At 38.2% G+C, this 24,907-nt stretch overlaps 1 protein-coding gene across 2 annotated transcripts in view; it reads left to right on the top strand.

Annotated features, from left to right (window-relative positions):
* Epac (Exchange protein directly activated by cAMP) overlaps positions 1–24,907 on the top strand; it is a 374,689-nt gene that overhangs the window by 104,647 nt on the left and 245,135 nt on the right. The gene's annotated exons all lie outside the window — the stretch shown is intronic.

Here is a 24,907-nt window from a genome sequence, read left to right as displayed (position 1 = left end):
ATAAATGTGGAGGATGTACAGCTGTTCAGGGGAAGTTACAACTGCGAACAGTGAATAATTGATCGAATATTGACTTCCCCAACTACTTGTTGTTTGTTCCTATTCGACTGGTATTCTGTACTCGACTTAAAAGTGCTAGCATAATAATAATTTAATATTTTTAATTTAGGCCGCTTTAACTTCAGCAGAACGGAACTGGGTGTATTTTTTTTTTTGGTGAACTTCCGGCCTCGTTGGGAGAGTGTTAATTTCGTTAATAGATCGTGGTGACCACTAAGGAGCACTTTGGACAAGGAAATCTGTGGGCGGTAAGCTGGACTCTTTCTGGAAATCCAGCGCACAAACCACTTGCCCTAAAACCATCCCTTAGCAGTGTTTAGGTTAAATAAAAATAAAATAAATAGGCGAGATTCGAACTGGGAATCACCCACTTACAAAGCCACGCTCATGACCACTAGACCAACACCCGCTCCTTGTGTTTAGGGTAACGATAAGTACCAAGAAAATGATAATAATCTGATGTGAACGAACACTCACATGACTTTCTTGTAACACAATTGACGTAACAAAATTTACTTGAAATAATTTGCGCAAAATGATGGCCGGAAGGACCATGAAAATCTATACAGGAAAAATAAAAGTTCCGCTCAACTGATTTCTATTTACATATTAAATTCCTAACAGTACTGCACAGGTAATGAAGCAGTAAATTACACTTAATTGGCTACACAGGAAGACAATCGCCAACCAGACAGTGGAAACAGGAAGCCGTAACTTTATATTACGCTAAGTTATAACTACGTGAGTATAACTTAGAGACTGAAATTTTCCAAATTGAAGTGCCACTTTGATGAAAAATGGATTTTTCATTTCTTGAAGTTTTCCAGAAAATCATTTTACATCTATCCCTGTTATACCTACTATAACTTGGAAATACTTTTAGCAGAAAAGCCTATTTTAGGACTGTTCTATGGGAGGTTGCTGTAAAACCACCAACCATTGCTCTGATTAGGACTTTAAATCTATCTAATTAGATTGGGGCAGCTACCTCTCATTGCCACTAGTAACTAGTATAACCACTGGCTGCAAGCTTCTAACGTTCTAAGTAGATTTAGGATCTTACTATCATCTGACTGTAAAATTGACTGCGGAAGCACCCAAGGCTAATGTCCACTTAAATACTTTTAGCAGAAAAGCCCATTTTAGGACTGTTCAATAACCAACCATTGCTGTGATTAGGACTTTAAATATATCTAATTAGATTGGGGTAGCTACCTCTCATTGCCACTACTAACTACGTAGTATAACCAGTGGCTGCAAGCTTCTAACGTTCCAAGTAGATTTATGATCTTACCATCATCTGACTGCGGAACTACCAAAGCTATTGTCCACTTTGTCATGAGGTTGGTAAAGTTTAAGTCCGTGTTAGGATTTCAATAGCGGAGGACATGCGACTTCCCAACGATAAACACAATGATAATATAGGCTTTGGCATTAACATTAACCTGACTAGCCTGCCCTCTCGTGGGTTAATGATAGAAATATCAATTACACTGGTCCAGTTTCTCGCTTAATGCGGTGATAAAGTGAACAGTTATTTATTACTGAACTAGTTAACCCACCGGTAATACCGTTTATTATGCAGAGCAATTTAGAGTTACACTGATTTGCATACCACTTGCAATAAATTCAACGAGCTGTCGCACCCCCACTCACCCTGCAGTTCTGCAGAATTCACGTTGAATTTATTCACTTACGGTACAGTCACACTAACAATTCCTGGACTACTTCTTTAGTCTCCCCTTATTTTTGACAGGAGAATTATATGCTTAATATTTTTTTTTTTTTCTTAACTTAATTTGTAGTTGTTATTTCTCGGGGAGGAAAAACCAAGGCCTTGAGAGCTTTACCCAAGAGTCGCTTTCCCAGCATTAAGAGTCTGATTGAAAGGACAGTTCTGGAGGGTGAGCTTTAAAGTGAGGGGAGCCACAATAGATCCAAAGGGGTCTACGCAGTGGCAGTAGGCCTTGAGGCCGCCCTAGTCTAATCTATCTATCTAATTTGAAGTTTATTATTATTATTTACGTTTTCAACAGCAAATAACAAAACTTTGCAAGATCTTACCGTAACCAAGGGCAACTTGATAATCATTTTAACAAGTTTTTTTTTGAAGCATTAATGACTTTACAAGGATCATCTACATCAGTCAGAATTTCTCAATATCATAAAGTTATGATACTGCACTTAGAAAACAACTTTCTGGACACCCCTGTATAATCCATTTTAAATACCAACTTCAGGACACAGATGACCAAGAAAAACTATTATACTAGAATTTAGATCCAAGTGGGAAAATAAAAATTAACCCTTTTAAAGACAGAGGCTGTCCTTTTTACTAAGCGCAGGCCGATCTTGTATAGACATGTTCCACTTCGGGGGACGGATTGTGCCGTGGGCTGCCTACTATCAAATATCTTGGGGTATTACTGGATCCTGGGCTAACTTTTACGCCCCACATAAAGGATAGAGCCAATAACGGGTAAGGCAGCCATTCGAGCGCTATTTCCGCTGTTCTGCAGGGACTCTAAACTGCCCCCAGAGAGAATAAACTCCTCCTGTACAAGGTAGTGGTTAGGCCTATGTTACTTTATGATTGTCCCTCCTGGAGTCTGGACATGTCGATCCAATATCGCGTCTCGTTGCAGATCATACAAAATAAATTCCTCAGGCTTGTGACAACTTTCCCCGCTACACCCGTATTATAGACCTACACTTGTAACACCAACATGGACTATGTAGAACCACTACATCAAGTACCTCGCTACTGGTTTCTTCAGTAAGTGTGAATCAAGTCACAACCACCTATGCAGACGAATAGAGGGGACTATGGTTTGGATTCGGTGCACAGGCACACAGGAAAGTTAGGGACTCCCTCTGAATTGAAATCTTTCTTATAAGCTGGGGGTTTTTCATTGTTTTTCCCCTTAGTATATAATGTAATTTCATTTCATTTGTTTGTACAGAAACTATGTCTGGAGGTTATAGTACTTAACTGGCACTCCACTGTATATCGTATGTATTTTTTATGTGAAATAAATTTTTATCTTATCTATCTTATCTTAGAATTTAGATGAAAAAAAAAGTGGAGGACACACTTCATTTAGCTTACAAAGCATCTACATCAACCTGCTAACAGACTGAAGATACGTACATCTACATTATTCCAATATACCAACAGAAAAGATACATGTTAGCAATTTCATCTGTAGAACAACAGCTAGCAGCATCTTTCCAGTAGAATGATCCTGGAAGAAAAAAAAACCCTTCTTTTCCTGTGTAAGATTATGGAAACTGTGCCAAATAAACAAGCCGTGTGTGTGGCACAGGTGCGACAATATTGTAGCAGCTGTCGTTCACAAAGATGCCCTAGCTTACCTTATATTATGAAAATGTTTACTTGCAATTCTGCTCTACTATTGGATACATTCTATCAACAAAAGAACATTTTTTGCACCAAATACAATATCTTCTGTTGCGAGAAAGTAACTGGAGGATTCAAGGTAATATCTGGACGCTAATGAGACAGAAAGCTTGTTAATGAGAAAAAGAAGACCATGTTAACCACGGACTAGTATCAAAACAGCACAGGGCGGAACAGCCCTGAAGGCAGACTAATTAGACGGACAGTTATACTTGGAAGAACACGAAGACTGTGAAAGCACCCTTAATAAAGTAATAACTTCGGCCCATGAAGAAGAAAATTTATTAACGAGGTCTAAGGGTGGGAAGATACTTGTAAAGGAAGATGTTTTTTAAAAAAGAAAAACAAATAATAATAAATCCCAGAAGAGCGCAGCAGTGTTAGTCTCTCTTTTCTTTGTCTTAACTTTTATATCGATGGTTGGCATTGAAAGAATTCAATCCCGTTTTGTTAAATTCTGATCGATTTTAGATTTTCCATTATCCTAAGTACCATTTTTTTTTATTTCAGTTCACAGCAGAGATATAGAATAAGCCCAGTTTCAATACGATGTCACCGTGAATTCTGAAGATATAGTTGGAAATGCGAAACCTGTGCAGAATTAATGTAGCAGGGAGCAATTATAAAAGAAAAACATTAACAATCACAACCAAGCAGAATTCCTAGATCTTCTAAAGACCTAAGTGACCCTATCTCTTACACTACAAGTAGGGGGGAAGGAAATCATTAAAAGAATGGACTTAGATTAAGTACAGGATCCTCCAATTAGAAAGGAAAACCAGAAAAGGAAAGAAAGGAATAGGATAATTGGATCTGGAGCAGAACCTTCCACAACCGAGAGGCTGATCATGTCATCAAATTAAACGGTGGAGATCCTGAGCTAAAGAAATTCTTGGCCTGTCGAAAATGGCTATAGTTGGTTTTAGCAGGTGTTGAGTGGACATGCGAATCTTTCCAAATGCGGCCTTACCCAGTCGCCAATCTGCGCCGGCTGTGGTGAGTCCAATGAGACTGTGCGGCACTTTGTAGAGGTGTGTCCCCGTTTATTCTAAAACTAGGATTCCTCGTTCTTCGGGAGGTTGAATGTTTCCCCACCCGGAGATTTGTGGCATCTAGTAATCTTTACCAGAACTTTCTAGGTTTATTCCAGTGTCGCCATGTTCCCTAGTGTCCTGTTACTACTTTATCAGTTTATTGTTTTGGCATCTGGCAAACTTTAGCCGGATTTGTTGTTTTTAAAGCCCCGGTATCTCTGATGAGATGAGGGGTGGGCAGGGAACAATGGGAACCATTTTGGATTGCCTGCGTTCCTTCCCCTTTTTTTGGTGGAACCGCCCTTTTTAATACAACCTAATCTAATGTCATCAAATTCCAGAGTATACGATGCAGAATCTTGGGTTCTGAATATGAGATAGCCGTTACAGATTTCTGGCAATAGAGATGGATTTTTCACGGTTGTAGGAAGGTTCTTAGGCTGGAGCGAAACATAGAAAGGAATGGAACTGGAGAGGTAAAAAGCCTGGAGACGGCCGAAGTCAAGCTCCTACGTATGATTCGCACTTTACAGCACTCTGGAGAACCTCGAACTATAACTAGCCATACAGACATTTCAATCTACGACAAATAGTTGGCGCCACTTTCTGCGGTCGCAAACCGATACTCGACATTTCTTCCGTAAAGGAGCTAGCCAAGGAAAAGCACCGGAAATACCCTAACTATACTTTCTCATGGCTTTAATCCTTTCGTACAGTCTCTCGTACGTCTTCCAACCGTCTTCCTGACAATTCTCCAAGTAGACTGATGCTCCTGTAGCCTGAAATCTCTCTCTCTCTCTCGGGATTGACGAGATAGATTGTCTCCTGCTGCTGCTCACGTCTAACAAATTCCACTAGTTCTTAATAAAACTGCAAATTTACAGATGAATTCCAAAAAAATAATTAAATATATTTAAAAATTAAATAAATAGTTACAATTTTAATGATCACTGTAGGACTCCAAGAAAGGCAAAGTTGTTGACAGATCCACAATTGACGTAGAAAGCAATTATGAAGCCTAAAAGTGACTGATGAAGTGTGTTGGTAGGGGTGTCGAAATGAGGATCTATTTCTATTATTAACTGATTGGATGGCAGAACAAACACTGTTATAACTTCATGTTACTAACCTAGTGGACAGACCTAACTTTTTCAACTTCAAGGGACATTCAATTTACAAATCCCTGAATAAATCGGCCAATAAACTTATTGTGGAAATTAGTTTAGGGGATTTTTGAATGAATCTCCTTAAAGGCAAACTAATTTTAATACAAAAAAATATCGATGTTTCAAGAAATCGATGTTAAAAAAAAAATGCTTACAATAGTTTAGAAAAGTGACTACTATCCGTAATATAAGTAGTTAATCCTGGTTCCGAATGGTTGGAAATCCAGTTCACTACCATCAGTGGTCCTTCTTCTTTGTCAATACATGGATGCTCATGTTCCGGAACGATGGGTTTCTAGTATGACTAAAGCGTTCACTTCACCGATCTCCGATTTCAATATGACCAATAGATAAGAGAGTGGTTTGCTGTTCTTAGTTTAATGAAAAGAATTCCGAGTATTTGGAGAAGGTATATCTTAAGATCATGATCCAAATTTACGCGCAGTTATTTCCACTCAATATTTTAAACACAGCTTCCAAAATCTATATAATACAGAAAATATAATTCAAAATTTTATAAAGATACTAAAATCAATAAAGGAAGATTTGCCCTATTTTATAAAGAAAATTTGGGAATTTTATCTTTAATAGAAAAAGAGAAAAAAAATTGTCAAAGTTGGGTGTTGTTTTCAACGTTACGCGTTTTTCGTGCACTTTTTGACGATCAACCCTTAAAAGATAAATGTGTTTCTAATCTCAAAATTTTATAGATAGAAGACGTTTTTGAGTAAATCGCGAAAAACTTTTCGGTTTAAAAATTTACGTTTGCTATCATTTTCGCGAAATTTAAAAATTTAGCAACACATTTAAAGCAAATTGAACTTTTATAAGTAATATAATCGCAGATCAGTTACCAAGTCAACCATGAGTTTAAGGGAACTATCACAAATAAATGGATTGTTAGGACAATAAGCAGGCTGAGAGCGAACCACGCGGTGTGCGGATCGTATCTTCACAAGATCAACAAAAAGGTCCTCTCTCCTCTTTGCGTAGATTGCAATGAGGAGGAGGATTTCAAACATGTAATAATGATATGTCCACTTTATGTGGTAGAAAGGAAACGAATGTTTGACGATATATACAGGTATTTAGATGCACCATTTCGCTACGAAGACATTATATTCTCCACCAACATCTATGTGCTTAAATCTGTAGCAGAGCTAGCTAAGAAATATGAATATGTATTTAAAAGTTATAGCCGATTAGAATGAATGGAAGAAAATGATTAGAGAAGGATTACGGTGATTTTAATTTCGGTTAAGCTATAAGGATGGCAGGAATATAGAGTACTGATCCATCCATTAGTTGTAGTGTATGTAAATAGTTTGTATATAGTAGAGGGATGAATGTGTGAAGCGAATGTATCTATAAGTAAGAATGGAGAGTGAGTGATATTCTAGTGATAAGCACCTAGAAGATGCTGGCTGTATGGCGGAAGCCAATGCCAAAAAAAGGCAAACAAAAAAATGTATAATCGCACAGGAAATATAATAAAAAAAAAAAAAATTCCAACCTCAAAACGGTTATTTCCGGCAAGATCAGTTCGATTTCAATACTCTCTCTTTCGATAGGTAAGAGAAAAAGGAATATATTATTTTACTCAAGTGTATAATAATTACCAAACATCGGAAATCACCGGATATACTCGTACAATAATCGATTCTACAATTAGTTAATTTATCTAAAATTGTTTTTCCCCATAGTTTAATGGTGTGACATATTTTGCATAAATAAGTTATTATGTCGATTATTAAAGCGAAGAAGATAATACTTCACCGGAAATATAAAGAACAGCCCGCGCCTGGTAGTAGTTTATATAACTGTGTTCATATACGTACGGTGGTATTTAGATAAATTAATACAAACTTTTAATGAGGTATAATAACTACGTAGCTCTAATGCATATCTCCATCCTACAACTATATACACACAAACCAGAACGCACTCACATAAAGTACCCAACAAGCTACCCACTTCCGTTACAGAAAGGTACAGGGTGAACTTTTACCGATTTTTCAGCTGTTTCTTCTGACTTGTTGGGATTATATACCTCTCCGGTGCCTTAGAAAATTTCATCTCATGAGATCATTTCCTTCATATCTCTTACTACAGTAACTTCGTTGGGTAGTGTTTGCGCGTTGGAAGGAAATGAGATGGCCGACGAAGGAAGTCTACAAATCCCCCCCTCTTAAGGGACCAAAAAACCCTCTTTTTACAAAAGAAGAAGAGGAAGTCCAGCAGCGCTACGCTCTGTACCAACCTCCCGGTAATAAATCAAGATCAGCATCCAACTGTGCATCTACAACCGGAAAGGATCTGATAAGCGCCTAGTTCTATGGAAAATTGATATTCACAACCTGACAGTTTTTTCCCTTAAGGAGCATTTTCAGTATGTAGCTCAGAATTTTTGCTAAATCCTTACAATTCATTTGTAAATAGCATTCTAGTGGAAAGCCTAACTGCAACAGCCATTTTCAAAATATCGGAAAAGTGGGAAAATCCATTGAGTGGATCCTTACTGTCGTGGAATTTCCTTCCACAGTCCACGTTCCTAGAACATGAGCTACACATTTAACCCCTCCTAAATGACAAGACAGACACAGGATAGCACATGACTCTTTTTTTCTTTTTTTTTTTGCCTTTTTTTTTGGCATTGGCTTCCGCCATACAGCCAACTTATCACTAGGTGCTTATCACTAGAATATCACTCACTCTCCATTCTTACTTATAAATACATTCGCTTCACTCATTCATCCCTCTACTATATACGAGTACAACTATTTACATACAAACTTACAACTAATGGATGGATCAGTACTCCTATATTCCTGCCATCCTTATAGCTTAACCGAAATTAAAATCACCGTAATCCTTCTCTAATCATTTACTTCCATTCATTCTATAACTTGACTCTTTCCCGAATTTCCCAGTTAAATGTTCCAAATTAATTACAGCTGATCAACCAGTATGAGTACACAATGAGTGTACAGGAAATTTTAGAACCATTTCCGTGAAAAATCTCTCTCTCTCACACAAAAATCGAATTATCCCGGAAAATTTTTTCTAAATGCAATTTATAGATGTAGCTGCACGTGTTCATTAAGTTTAAAGAAATTTTTGAGGAAAATTATCAAAAAAAGAAGAAGAAAATTGCGAAAAATCCGTTCAGTTTGGCGGTAATTCTAAAAGACTCGGGTTCCTTGATCGGACCCAATCGAAATATAAACGTTTTTACCTCCGATTAGTTTATTTTTCTTGAGAACATTTTCTTAATAAACCTTTTCTCAGATGTTAAGGTCTACAAAATTATTGTTATTATTATTATTTAGTGGGGGGGCGTCAACATTTGAGGTCATAGGCGACAGGAGCGGTTCCTTTTTTTTTTTAGCGCAATGTTGGTCTCCGGACAATTGCTGACAATACAGTGAGTACAGTTAAGGGAAGGGATTAGCTATGCGCTTAGCGTACTGGGCTCCCACGTGGAGGTCCTGGGTTCGATTCCAGCTGCTGACCCTTAGATTTTTCTCTTCCTAGGGAGCTTCTTACAGCTCACTCTGTCCGGTGATGGACAGTGTTCACTGTAACGAGAGAACACTGTCCGGAGGCCGGCAGTGCACTGGAAAAACGCTCCGGGCGCTAATAACCTTAGTTGTTGATGCGCCTTAAATCATTTAAAAAATAAAATAGAAATACAGGGAGCTAGGAAGAGAAGATCTAAGAGCTAGCAGCTGGATTCGAACCTGGGATTTCCGCTTTCAAATCCAGTATTCTCTAACCACTTCCCATTTTATTATCATGGAAAACAGGAAATAGAAAATTTTATACTCTGAAAATATGTCATCTCTAACTACAAGTCTGAGGAAAAAATTGTTCATAAATAATTTCCACACTAGAATGAAAAGAATTAAATTAGATTAAGATTTGTCAGTCTGTCTCTCTCTCTCTCTCTCTCTCTTTGTTCTGCTAAATCAAGATAATAATAATAAAGGCAACAATGGCCGGATTATGCATGCATAAGGTTTCATTCTGCCACACAGTAAATAATTAATTCTAGAACACAACCATACTCTTCACAGCATCCCGCCCCACTGGTTGTTATCAAGATTTATGCCATGAAGAGAAAGAGGAATAATTCATGTAAATTAGTTGTCATAACCCGTGGGCCCCCCCCATCTCCCCAGCTATCTCGATGGATGCCTCCATCGTTGGAAATGGGTACGTAACTTTGATCATAGATTCTCGTCCAAATTACAGAGTGAATTTTATAGACCCGTGATCTCTAGATCTGTACATTTATACTAGCTGGACTATACTCTGCTGATTAGTATAAACTGAATAATTTCAGTTGTTAAATGGAGAGTAAATCATCTGCAAAGAGCACTACCCTTCCAGCCTTCCAATCTAGCAATAAATCACAGCTTCCAAACAATTTAGCTGAAGAGTCTGTCTAACTGGCAAGAGGAAGATGTTCTTTGCTGAAAGACCTTGTCTGCGAACAAACATTATGCCCACAATGAAAATCGTGGGAAAGCCGTTTTTTTTTTGAAAATTAATGCAACAGTTTTCCAAAAAAGAAAAGTGAAGTGCTATTTCCCAGCTGGAAAATATTTTACCCAATGAGGATCAGGATGCATTTGGACGAAACATTAAAAGTTCTATTTTTTATTCTATCTAGTGTGTTATGCATGTTTATTGACCAGTAGTAGTATAAAAAGGAGGCTTCTGGCTCAGTAAACATGGTGGACAAAGATGAAGTATGGTCGGAGGGTGCAGTTTATCCCCGCTCTATCCTTCTCTCTACACTCTCTAAGAGAAGAGTGCATCTTTCTCTCTTTCTCTCTCCATCTACATCCATATCTCTTTATCTCAAATCTCTCTTTAAATCTCAAATTTTCTGGCTCAGAGCTCTTTGAATCTAAATTGAAAATTTGACGGAGAAAATAAAACAATTTTTGTTTTGTTCCCTGTTGGGCGTCTTGCCCCTTCCCCCCAAACCTGAAGCCTAAAAATATTACACGAAGAGCGACGTTCAAAAAAAAAAAAAATGTGAAAGGTAGAGTTACGAGACCGTGCTGGAGGTAGAGTACCGTTTGATGCTGTCCATCAAAATGATGCCAAATTACCCTTCCAAAGCCCGACTTCAAAGCGCTGGTCTTCCTTTGTTACCAAAATTTTGCTCCAATAGGAACGTTAATTTCTTAAAAGCTTTTTCAATTTAATAAAAGTTTAACATGAAATCCTGATACAGAAAAGATACTTAACTTAAAAAACAAAAAAAAAACCTTCTAGTATATTTCCGTTCGCCAATTCCAATTCCATCCAATAGGGTGAACACTTCCGGAAGTACCCAATAAGAAGCTGAGATATTAACGCGCCTTAAATTAAAAAAAAAGAGTGTAGAATTTTTTTTTTTTTTTGTAATGATTTAAGGCGCGACAACATTTAAGATTATTGGCACCTCGGAGCTTTTTTTCAGTGCACTGCCAGCCTCCGGACAGTGTTCTCTCGTTACAGACAACACTGTCCATTACCGGACAGTGGAGCTGTAAAACACTCCTAGGAAGAGAAAATCTAAGGGTCAGCTGCTGGATTCAAACCAGGGACCTCCGTGTGGAAGTCCAGTACGCTAACCGCATAGCTAATCCCTTCCCTGAGTATAGAATTACCTTAAAATTTTACTATTCTTAAAAAGTTATTTTGAATGTGGTTCTCCCTTTTAGAGCCCTCTGCTATAGATATTGAAGATTCACCTTCGGATATCCAGTCTATCCAGATGAATAACCACGCTACTTACTGTGTATAAGAATATTTATTTCTTAAGCACTTCTTCTCTTTCAAACAGTTAAAAATAAATTCAAGGATGAATTGAATATTAAATTTAAATTAACTTTTTTTTTGAGAGCTGTGTGGTTCAGCCAAACCTACAAAACGTACGGACAGTACCGGACATTTCAGTCAACTCCTTTCTGCGGTGACTGACCTCACTCTTCACAACGATCTCAGCATCCCATTCATAGACCAACTCGCCAAGACTAAATACCAAAAATTCCATACTACTCTCTCGACTAGCTCTAATCCTCTTGTACAGTCTCTCGCCTCTCGACTTCCTTGAGATCTGAAGGCCTAAACGCCATTATTCTCCTATCTCTCCTCTCTCCACCTCACGTTTCTCCTCTCTCCTATAGAGAGTGCTACCGCTGGGTAGCTTCTCTCCTCCTGCTCTCCTCCCGCACCAGTTCATCTCATTCACCTCCAATTTACTTATTGTATATATTTATACAAATTGTAAATTACAAAATAAGTTTTAAAAAAATAATAACTTTTTTTCAACATAACTTCTCAATTTTTAATAAAAAGCCATTTCAATATCATGACCCAGAGAATCCAAATATAAATATTTAATATTATAATATTTATATCATGATGGCAGTATCAGTATGTAAGAAGTTCTTAACATTGTGAGAAAATACATTATAAGTTACAAATATATAATATACAAATACATTTTTGATTACAAAAATATAAATCATACTTTGAAGGCAGTATTTTTTAGAAATAAATAACAGCAAAAATAAGTCCAAGCCAAGAGAATGGACTAACGAGTTGAAAGTCGAGTTGCGGAAGTGCAACAAGTTGCTGGCACAATGCGCGGTGTACAAGTCGCTCTTATCAAGTACCCACTGCACTTCTCCTTACTTAACTTCTTTTCATGTTAAAATTCTAGTGGGGAGGAAAAGGAGAATTCCTTTTGAATTTCAAAATAGAAAGGAGCACTTTATGATGAAGGGAGGGGGAGGGAATTTAGCTGCACCAAGAAAACTCACGCGACTTCCTCTCAACGCTCTCTTTTTACGTAATTAAATTTTTGAACTTCCGGTGGTTTCACGCTTTTGAAATAATATTCTCACTCACACACACTGTATACTTCCGGCGAAATATCGAAAACTTGAAATAATCTTATTATATACTTCCTCTTGCTAGCAATAAGAGAAACTAGCAGTGTATTGTACATAAAATATGAATTTCCTTTAGATATATTTTACATAAAAGAGTCCAGCAATACAAGGAAATCTAGTGAAAATTGTGGGCAAGTTGCAAGGAAAATAAAAGGCTGACATGTAAAACAGGTTGTATTTCCTTTAGGGACTTTTCCATGTATTTTGTTTGAACAAAGAAAAACTTTAACTCCATCTGTATTCCCGATGTTTTTCTCATCCTCTCGCTTCCGGCCGCCAATCGTCCCTCTAACTTATGACTTATTCATGTTCTAAACAGGATCTTGTCACCTTCGACAAGGTTCACTCTTGTCGATGTTTTTCACAGGTTTAGAATTGTTTCTAGTAGTGAAATATTGGGTACATCAAAAATGTCCCAGCGGGTTTTTTTTTTTGTATTTAAGGCGCGTCAACATCTCCGGTTATTGGCACCCGTAGCTTTTTTAAATTCACTTCCGGCCTCCGGACAGTGTTCTCTCGTTACAGACAACACTATCGCATCACCGGCAGTGAGCTGTAAGAAGCTCCTAGGAAGAGAAAATCTAAGGGCCAGCAGCTGGATTCAAACACGGGACTTCCGCGTGGGAATCCAATGCGCTAACCTCATAGCTAATCCCTTCCCTGTTTGTTATTATTAGCGTTAATTTTTTGTTTTTTTATTACTTTTGGAAGGCAACAACTGGCCAAGAATCCCCACTACCCTAACCGTTTAGGAGCTAACTCCTAGCCGAAAAAAACAGCCAATAAAACTTATTTGATGGGAGTTCTGTTAAAGATCAGGATGTGAGATCCAATCATAAATCTAGATAGACCAGGGGTCCCCAAACTTTTTACCCAGGCGGCCAGGTTCACTGTCCCTCAGACCGTTGGAGGGCCGGACTATAAAACAAACTATTTTAAAGGAAAAAAGTAAAAAAAAAAAACGGGAACAAATAGAGTATTTCAATTAAAGAACAAAAGTAAATTTAAATCACCGAACTGCCCAGTATTTCTGGTGGGAATTATGGACCTGCTTTTGGCTAATGAGATGGTCCAATGTCCCGGTTTAGTTATAGTGCTTTGCCTTTCTTCCTACTTCTGGCTGTTGTTTTTACACTTGTTTTCGGAGCCGTGACGCGTGCATCCCGCGCGTCATCGGAAGTAGTACTGTACATGAGCGACACAGCGCTTTGCGGCACCGCCACATATTAGTGCTCCCATCTCACTGGACCACCAATGAAAGAGATGCCCCTTCCGGAAGTGCGGCGAGGGACCAGATAAATGTCCTCAGGGGGCCCGCAGGCCATATTTGGGGACCCCTGATCTAGACTGTCCTAGTTACTCACACGACCTCCTCTTAATAGAATTCTCCAGGCACCAACTTAATCCCTGATTGGTAAAACATAATTAAATATAAATGAAATCCCAAATCAAAAGACACTCGTTTCTTACATCCACCTCAAAAAAAAAAAAAAATTGAACACGCTGATTTTGGTCCCTATTCGGCAACTTTTTAGTTATAGTTAATAGTTATAGTTTATTTCTGGTAGTATTTTCTATCATTTGAAGAAATTTTCACATTATTCGATTCAAAATATTGTAATTTCTGTCGCAATTTTAAATTATAATTTTTTAAAAAAAAGAGAAAACAGAGAAACTGTTCGTATAATGCAAACTACACGAGTTGCAAGCTTCAGGTACAAAGTTCTCTCCACTCGATTGGGCTCCCTCAGCCCATTGAATAGATGAAAAGCACGGACTGGCTCTCTCTAGCAAAGCTTTATGAAATTATATCCACATCACCAGGCCCTACTATCCCTTTTTTCGTCCTTACTCCAACCTTTACTGGAAAATTAAATTTATAAACACAACCTGCTTCATAGACATACATAACCAGACTATTGCTGTAAAACATTTTATTTTAAATTTAAACATATTTAGTTATTACCACCTTCAATATACACCCCTCCCCTATTCCTACAAAGTCCATGCGAATTTACCATTGTTCAGAAATAGTGCTGGAAGTCTTTTTCTGTGAGCTCCTGCATGGACGCGTGCCGCTTTTTCTTTCACAACCTTCAACGGACTGAAATCATGTTCCTTTTAATACAGATTTGACTTTAGGGGAACAGATAAAAGTCACATGGGGTCAGGTCAGGCGGATGTGGCCTAAAACTGGGATATTGTACTTGGCTAGTAAACGTCGTCTTGACAGACAATACAGTGTGAGCTGGCGCGTTGTCTTGATGGAGAATCTCGTGACTTGTTCTTCCCACAAATCGGGTCGTTTTTTTCCTTGACTCTTTCACGGAGTTCAGCAAGCACCTCACGATAGTAATGTTGATTAATTATAATCGATATTTTTTGATCCGTTGTGGACGTGGAAGGGCGACCCGGGCGGTCATCATCTCTGACATCTTCTCGGCTATCTTGGAAACGCTTGAACCACTCAAAATACTCGCGCATGTGATTCAACATTCATCGCCATAAACTTCTTTTAATAAAAGATCAAGTTTCAGTAGCGGTTTCACCAAGTTTTGATGTGAAATTTCACGATAATTCGTTGCTCTACTACAATGTGTAGTATATCATGTTTTCGGCAAAACGAAACTAAACACCTCTTACACAAACGGACGGTCCCGGTCAGACAGAATTTCTCTACAAACTCGTGAGACGGCGCTGCAATCGAAAGAGAAGGCTTTACGTTCGGTCGTTAAGATTTGGCGCATGCATAGTTCTTCTGTAGCAGCATCAGTCTCGTTATTTAATTTAAGCCACACCTCGTATATTCCAACACCAATGTCCAGCAAAAAATTTACCTGAACATACCTACGAGTATAACTAACTAGCTTGAAAATGTTCCAATATCAGCATAGATTCGTTCAAAACTAAGGAGTAAATGCCACAGATAGTGCAATTATTCACCCATCTTAAACTATAATGGCGGATTACAATTCAGGTATAGCGTCATCTGCCTCCGGCTCTGTGATTGGCTATTTCATTCGCCCCAAAGTTCTACGACTTTTTTTTTTTTGGTACTATTTAACACTGATTCTGAACTTAGCAATAGAAATAACAACAGTTAGTTATTGTAGAGTTTTTTGTTGTTATTTTGAAGTTATAATTCCGAATTTAAAAGAACACAGTCTTTTTTATACCATCCCATTACTGTGCCTTATGATTTTGTATTTTTGGGCGAAAATAATGACGTCACCGTTGAACCAAACTGTGAGAAAAATCCAAAGTATTTTTGTCCGTCTGTCTGATTGTTTTTTAAAAAAAGTTTTGAACGAACTTTATCCCCCCATATTTAGTTAAGATTGTGCATTAAAGTTCTCCTTTGAAGTTATCTTCTTAAAAACTTATCTACCAAAAATACGACGTATAGAAAACCGTTTCTTTTCTATGGTTTTTTCAATAAATTAAAGGAAGTCGCCCAAAGGTTTACAGATGAAAGTAAACATGAAGTATTTTGTTAGTGGACGTTCATTTCACAGAGAGGTTCTGGACGAACTGTGACGTAAAACTTACATCATCTGCATCATATAATATTGAAAAAAAAATGAAATGACGTAAATTGTTGTAAGAAAAAAAAGAAAAGCGATTGAAAATGTTTATCGTTACTACAAAACACAGAAAATGGGAAAGTCCCTGACATTGTATATTTCATATTAATTTTTTGTTTCTTCCATTACAATAATTCCATTGGTGTGCGACATGTTGTGTGGAATTACGTATTTTTGCTTTATTCTCACTGGAACTGTTTTGTTAAATTAAAGCGCACCAATCTGGTTCGTCCACCTCTGACAAGTTCATACATGAAATTTTCAAAGCAATTTTAATTCTGTTTTCATAATGAAATCTGTTTGCTTAAATTATTTCAATGTAAATTATTTTACAGCCACCCCACCCAACAGTCGGGCCCCAAACTTTGTTTGAAAATTAATTTAAAAATGGAATAGAAAAAAGATTTCCAGTTTTATTAAATTTTCTTCTTTCGTCAGTCAGTTAAAGTTTTGTGTTTTTTCTTATTTAATTTTTATTTTTTATTTTTTTTTAATTTTTTTAAACATAAAATAAATAAGAGAAATCTAAAAATGATTCTGAGAGATTATAGATAGATAAATAAAATATTTATTTAACAATAATTGAAGGTATATGTCCATAAGGAGTTCCAGTATAAATACTATAACCTCTAGCTAATTACATAAATTGTTACAGAATATAGTACAAAAGTAAATACGAGGGTCGTTTGAAAAGTCCGTGCAAAGTCAGAGAGATAGCACCACTGGAGCGTATCGAGGTTATGTTTAGTTAGTAGCATCTATTGGAAGAACACGCACCAAGTTTCAGCCAGATCGGTCTATTTCTTTGTGTTTGGCATTCGTTTGAATCGAGGAAGTCGAGTGATTTTCTCACGCTTGACCAAAAACGAAATCGTGTGAAGTGTTGCAAGGACGGTTTGCAGCTGTTCCAGAAGAATTCGCAGGACTTTAAGCGTCGTTTCGTCACTGTGGATGAAACATGGATACATCACTACACTTCTGAGACCAAAGAACAATCTAAACAATGGGTTACCAAGGGGGAATCTGCGCCAAAAAAGGCGAAGACCGTTCCTTCGGCCGGAAAGATTATGGCGACTGTCCTTTGGGATTCGCAAGGAATAAGCCTCATCGACTATCTGGAAAAGGGTAAAACTATTACAGGTGCATATTATTCATCGTTATTGGACCGTTTGAAAACCGAGCTGCAAGAAAAACGCCCACGATTGGCCCACAAAAAAGTCCTTTTCCATCACAACGCACCAGCTCACACCTCAGCAGTTGTGGTCGCAAAATTAATGGAAATAGTGTTCCAACTCGTTTCACATCCCCCCTATTCTCCAGACTTGGCTCCCTCGGACTACTATTTGTTCCCCAATATGAAGAAATGGCTGGCGGGAAAAAGATTTTATTCAAACGAGGAGGTGATTGCAGAAACGAATGGCTATTTTTCAGACTTGGACAAATCCTATTATTCGGAAGGGATCAACAAACTAGAGCAGCGTTGGACGAAGTGTATAAGCCTAAAAGGAGACTATGTTGAAAAATAAAAAAGGTTTACCCCAAAAAATTAAGTAGTTTTTATTTTTGCACGGACTTTTCAAACGACCCTCGTAATGAGGGGTAAAAACAATGAAAAACCCTCAGCCTCTAAGGAAGGTTTTACTTCAGGGAGTCCTTAACTCTCCTGTATGCCTGAGCACCGTGTCCAAACTATAGTCCCCTATTAGTCTGCATAGGTGGTTTGGACTTGATTCACACTTACTGAAGAAACCAGTAGCGATGTACTTGATGTAGTGTTCTACGAGGGTCGTTTGAAAAGTCCTAGTTTAAAAACTACTTAATTTTTTGGGGTAAACCTTTTTTATTTTTCAACATAGTCTCCTTTTAGGCTTATACACTTCGTCCAACGCTGCTCTAGTTTGTTGATCCCTTCCGAATAATAGGATTTGTCCAAATCTGAAAAATAGCCATTCGTTTCTGCAATCACCTCCTCGTTTGAATAAAATCTTTTTCCCGCCAGCCATTTCTTCATATTGGGGAACAAATAGTAGTCCGAGGGAGCCAAGTCTGGAGAATAGGGGGGGATGTGAAACGAGTTGGAACCCTATTTCCATTAATTTTGCGACCACAACTGCTGAGGTGTGAGCTGGTGCGTTGTCGTGATGGAAAAGGACTTTTTTGTGGGCCAATCGTGGGCGTTTTTCCACGCCCACGAAACCACTTATAAACTGTTCTAATCGAAGGTGCAGAGTCACCATAATGTTTATCAAGCTTCTCTTTAGTCTCCTGAGGCGTTTTGCCTTTCATAAAGTAGTGTTTAATCAACACACGAAATTCTTTTTCGTCCATTTTTTGAAAATCACTCGACTTCCTCGATTCAAACGAATGCCAAACACAAAGAAATAGACCGATCTGGCTGAAACTTGGTGTGTGTTCTTCCAAGAGATGCTACTAACTAAACATAACCTCGATACGCGCCAGTAGTGCTATCTCTCTGACTTTGCATGGACTTTTCAAACGACCCTCGTACATAGTCCATGTTAGTGTTGGCGTGTAAGACTATAATACGGGTGTAGCGGGGGGAAGCTGTGACCAGTCTGTGGAATTTATTTTGGATGATCTGCAGCGAGGCGCGATATTGGATCGACATGTCAAACGCCAAGAGGGGCAAGCATAAAGTAGCATAGGCCTAACCACTACCTTGTACAGAAGGAGTTTATTCTCTCTGGGGGCAGTTTAGAGTCCCTGCAGAACAGCGGAAATAGCGCTCGAATGGCTGCCTTACCCGTTATTGGCTCTATCCTTTATGTGGGGCGTAAATGTTAGCCCAGGATCCAGTAATACCCCAAGATATTTGATAGTAGGCAGCCCACGGCACAATCCGCCCCCGAAGTGGAACATGTCTATACAAGATCGGCCTGCGCTTAGTAAAAAGGACAGCCTCTGTCTTTAAAGGGTTAATTTTTATTTTCCCCCTTGGATCTAAATTCTAGTATAATAGTTTTTCTTGGTCATCTGTGTCCTGAAGTTGGTATTTAAAATGGATTATACAGGAGTATAGTTCGTCTTATTATTCGTTCGGCTCGTTATTATTTAAGCCCAAATATAGCGAAGTAAGTCTGCTATAAAGTAAACTCAGATAACAATAACTGAACTAAATATAGTTCGAAACATTGGCGTAAAGATTTTTTTAACTGTACAAAACTTAAAATTCCTCGAATAAAAAATCTTATCCAAGATTTGGTCAAGAATTGCTCCAGCGTAGCTTCTGAAAGCTATAATTTAACCCATGAACGGGTTCCTCTATCAGGCTTCATTTTATAGAAGAGCTTAGTTTATAAAAATCGAGGCAATTGTAAACTGAATTTTGTTGGCACAGGAAAATTAGGGATTAGGTTTTTTATTTAAAAAAAAAAAAAGGAAATCTATGTGGGCGCGTTGACCCACAAAGTGTCTTAGCTAAGTCCTGGTGTCTAGGGCCTTACCGTCCTGGCACTAGTAAGTAGTGGGGCGGGGCGGACCAACTGTTTTGAAAGTCTAAATAGCCGCTCCCAGGAGGGTGGTCTTTGATAGAACACCAACCACACTACATGTGTTCACTTAATGTAACATCACTTTTTTTTTTAAGCATTTATACTTCTATTTGCTACAAATAGCCACCACATTCAGCTGTTTTATTGGCTAGCTATTAAAGTCAAATGTTTTTGAAAAGTTTTAGTATTATAAACCTAAAATGAGGCGCCACGGTAGCCGAGCGGTTTAGAGACTAGACGCGCAATGCTAATATGTATTGTTGGTTTAGTGGGTTCGATTCCCCCTGGTCTAGGTCTTGGATTTTATTTAATGGTTAATATGAGAAATTTACAGTAAAATATGTTAGGCGGTTATAGGCTAGACCCGCAATGCTAAGATGTATTGTTGGTTTAGTGGGTTCGATTCCTACGGTCTAAGCCTTAGATTTTATTTAATGGTTAATATGAGAAATTTACAGTAAAGTATGTTAGGCGGTTATAGGCTAGACCGGCAATGCTAAGATGTATTGTTGGTTTAGTGGGTTCGATTCCCCCTGGTCTAGGTCTTGGATTTTATTTAATGGTTAATATGAGAAATTTACAGTAAAGTATGTTAGGCGGTTATAGGCTAGACCGGCAATGCTAAGGCGGTTATAGGCTAGACCCGCAAAGCTAAGTTGTATTGTTGGTTTAGTGGGTTCAATTCCCCTATTCTAGGCCTTGGATTTTATTTAATGGTTTAATATGAGAATTTTATAGTAAAGTATGTTAGGCGGTTATAGGCTAGAGCCGCAAAGCTAAGTTGTATTGTTGGTTTAGTGGGTTCAATTCCCCTATTCTAGGTCTTGGATTTTATTTAATGGTTAATATGAGAATTTTATAGTAAAGTATGTTTGCTAGTCGCCTCCATCAACGACACCTAATTTAGTAGTTGGACGTTAAGCCCCCCCTGAAAAAATAGGCAATTACTTTAGTTTATAAACCTAAAATCTGGTTCTACAGAAATTTGTTTCTTGATAATGGTTTAAAAAGCCAAAACCAATCATAATTAAATAATGTTTGTTAAAATTTGTGGCTCGCCTTATCTTTTTTTTTAAAAATTATCCTTGGGACATTACCTGGTTTTTCTTGTAAAACTGTTACACCAATGAGAACACAAGAAGGGTAAAGAAAATTGTATGAGTAGTTACAGAATAAAATCAACTAAGAAGTGAAGTACATGTGGGTGTACTAGACCATGTAGTTGCCCACATAAACTTGTATCAGTGTTAGTTATGTCAGCATAAAATGTTATTTTCATTGTCAGGCTGGGCTACCTTCAGAGACGCCCACAGTTTATCCACTTCCCCTTAATGAGGTGTATTTCCACAAAACACACACACACACACAAAACCTTCCTTAGAGTTCTGGAGGAAGCACCAAACACAAGAACACAGTTCTACTAACTGTAATAACAGTTTTAATTCTAACTATAATAGTTTTCCCACAGTTGTTGTAATAGAATTTAGAAAAGGGCCTCGCCCCACCCACCCACCCTTAGAAGTCTGAAAATGCCCTACAGCAGCTGGAGTATATGCACCAGGAGGGAATAGAAATTCATTGAAAAACTCTTCAAGTTAGAATGTTATGGTGGGTTCACGAGAATATTGGAATTCCCGGCAATGGGATGAACACTAAAGAGAGAGACGTTCTCTAGCCAATAATGTGCACAGTTTATACCCCAGATGGTAGTAACCTAGTTTAACCATTTTATTGATACGTAAGTGGATAGTTATTATTATTTTTTATTAATTCATTTAGGCGCCACGGTAGCCGAGCGGTTAAGAGACTAGACCCGCAATGCTAAGATGTATTGTTGGTTTAGTGGGTTCGATTCCCCTGGTCTTGGATTTTATTTAATGGTTAATATGAGAAATTTACAGTAAAGTATGTTTGCTAGTCGCCTCCGTCCACGACACCCAATTGGTAGTTGGACGTTAAGCCCCGCCTGAAAAAATAGGCGATTACTTTACTTTACTTTACTTTTTACTTTTTTTTTATATTAATTCATTTAATCGTCTAGATATTTTGATAATACCTCTATGAATAAAGGTCCTGTGATCTTTATAATTCCTACTTTAATGAATACAAGTAATTTGCATAAGGTTCCCTAATTGGGCTGCAACTCTATTAAGCCTTCCCAGTAAATCCTCTGAATTTCATTCAAATTAAGTAAAAATCAATACTTATTTTAGGAGTTTACATAACCTTAGATGGTCCAGGAGAGATCTAGACAGAATAAATTAGCCGTCATCCAAAGAAAAGCGATTGCCGCATTTAAGCTCTCTTTTTAGGTGCTTATTTTCAATCTCTCAATTAATTGCTTTGACTACAGGCAAACGGTGTTATGTTATTATAAAAAGAAACTGAATTGTGGGATAATATCTTTTGATTTTATCCGGCGTAGCACGGGACATGTTTCGGACATTCAACCATCATTAGAGGTGGAGATTATTTCGACTTTACTTATGTTATCGATTCGCACTACACTGGCTGATAACAACTAGCGATACTGTTTTTTTTGGCGGTTATTTTTGCTACAATCAGCGCGTTGGCGATGTAAGTAACAATGATTTAAGTGAATGGTAGATACAAACGAGTGGTAGAAGTTACCCAATGGTAACACTCCAAAGTATTAGACTATTAGTTGCTCTCTTCACTTAAGAGGCGATCACGAGGCTACTGTATCTTAAGACGTCAGGAAGAGATCAGGAAGAGAGATTTTGGAGCTAGAGGTTTTATGTGAGATTGCAGGTTGAAGTGGAGTTTTCTGTGTCGTGTTTTCAGCGACTTGTGCGATAAAAGTCAAGAATGTTAAGGTCAGTGTGTACAGTCCAGGTTGGAAACATAAAATGGAGCGTTTACAATAGTTCAAAGTATTTTAGATTGAAGGGACTGAATCCTTTGGAGATTGGAGTGTTTAGTTGAACCCCACAGCTCTGCTCCATACGCCCAGATAGGTTTCAAAATAGTAGCATAAATCAGTCTTTTGTTGTCCAAGAGAGAGTTTAGATCTTAGAGAGGATTGTCAGGAAGAGTTCTTGAAGAGAGATTTTGAGCTAGAGGACTTATATGAGATTGCAGGCTGAAGTAGGAGTTTTCTGTATCGTGTTTTCAGCGACTTGTGCGATAAAAGTCAAGAATGTTAAGGTCAGTGTGTATAGTCCAGGTTGGAGACATAAAATGGAGCGTTTACATTAGTTCAAAGTATTTTAGATTGAAGGGACTGAATCCTTTGGAGATTGGAGCGTTTGGTTGAACCCCACAGCTCTATTCCATACGCCCAGATAGGTTTCAAAATAGTAGCATAAATCAGTCTTTTGTTCTCCAAGAGAGAGTTTAGATCTTAGAGAGGGTTATCAAGAAGAGTTCTTGAAGAGAGATTTTGGAGCTAGAGGATTTATGTGAGATTGCAGGTTGAAGTGGAGTTTTCTGTATCGTGTTTTCAGCGACTTGTGCGATAAAAGTCAAGAATGTTAAGGTCAGTGTGTACAGTCCAGGTTGGAGACATAAAATGGAGCGTTTACAATAGTTCAAAGTATTTTAGATTGAAGGGACTGAATCCTTTGGAGATTGGAGTGTTTGGTTGAACCCCACAGCTCTGCTCCATACGCCCAGATGGGTTTTAAAATAGTAGTATAAATCAGTCTTTTGTTGTCCAGAGAGAGTTTTGATCTATCGTCTAAGAGTAGTCGATAGCGTCTGTTTAGTTCTGTACTTTTTGGTCAAGTGTAAGGTTCCAAGAAAGTCTTCGGTCTAAGAAAAGCGATAATGTTAGAAACATTTCATGCTCTCATCTACTGCAGCAAAAAAAAAAAAAAACAGGAAGAAATCAAAAGCGAACACTCGAAATATTTATAAGCATTTCCTGTGGGAAGAGCGAAAAAAAAATTGATTTGCACAGAAATTATATCTGAAGTTGTCGGGATATAGCTTGCTCACAGCAACTGCACCATATATAATAGATAAATCTGAATATTGAATAAAACATCATCCGCATCTTTCTGGACCGTTATCTACATGTTTGGCTATACAAATACATTATTCAAATATATTGTGTGCACCCCTATAACAGTACTGTTCAAAATATTTTTTCAACAAATAGGGAAACACAGTTTTGGGGGGTGGGTGGGAGAAAAATGCTTGCGTTTATAGGAAACCGTAGAGAGGGTTTCGAAAAATAGTAAGCTAAAAATTTGTAGGCAGTAATTACCAGGTCGCCTCATCATTAAACCAATGGAGCTATAGTCCGGGTACTAAAATGAGACAAATCTTGTTTTCCCCATCCTCCCCCCCCCATGAAAAACCATTATCGCCTCAGCTAGGAACCCTAATTGAGAGCTCGTAAAGTGGGGAGACTCTAGTGTGGAAATATTGGCCCTCTTACCAACAGCCAATACAAAGGGCCGCCCGCCGTCCCCACAGTTAAAAGAATTAAGAGACATAGTTCACAGCTGTTGAAGTGGATGGTCCGCCCCTTAGTAATCGAATTGAACACATCAAGATGGCGGCGACTGGTGAGCCCAAGAGGAGATAAGAGGGTGTTCTGTAATATAAATACCTGGGTGTGTCCATCGAGTGAGTATTGGCATTCTTAGATACTGCCAGCTGATGGACCACCCCATCCGCAGAGAACTCTTGAGATAAGGATAGAGAAGAGAGGATTGCAGCACAGGGAAGTCCGTACTTCACGGATATGTAGGATACGACTCTAATATAAACTGTACCTTAATGGGGGGCATGCAATATCGAACATTCTTCAAACTTAGGGGGTCCTCAGCCCCCTTAAAAGTGGGCATGAACAATGATGGAGAAGAGAGGATTGCAGCACAGGGATGTCCGTACTTCACGGATATGTAGGATACGACTCTAATACAAACTGCACCTTAATGGTGGGGGGGGGCAAATATCGAACATTCTTCAAACTTAGGGGGTCCTCAGCACCCCAAAAGTAGGCAGGAAGATGTTCTTACTTCCTCACATCCTCTGTCTCTCCTTCATAATGTACCCGCAACCAATTTACCTTGACTCGTATTTTCTCCTCCCAATTACAAGGACAAGGATAACTGTGTACTTCCATGAACACAAACACATCCTCAGCCAAGAATAGGTGAACGAGATTTTCCGGGAAATTTTTTGGAAAAACTTTATTTTTT

Source organism: Rhodnius prolixus, unplaced genomic scaffold, assembly GCF_049639745.1.
Source record: "Rhodnius prolixus isolate KJV_2025 unplaced genomic scaffold, Rpr scaffold_7, whole genome shotgun sequence".
In the NCBI taxonomy this organism is placed as follows: domain Eukaryota; kingdom Metazoa; phylum Arthropoda; class Insecta; order Hemiptera; family Reduviidae; genus Rhodnius; species Rhodnius prolixus.
Note: the sequence above shows the minus strand (reverse complement) of the source record. Positions and strands in the feature narration are given on the sequence as shown.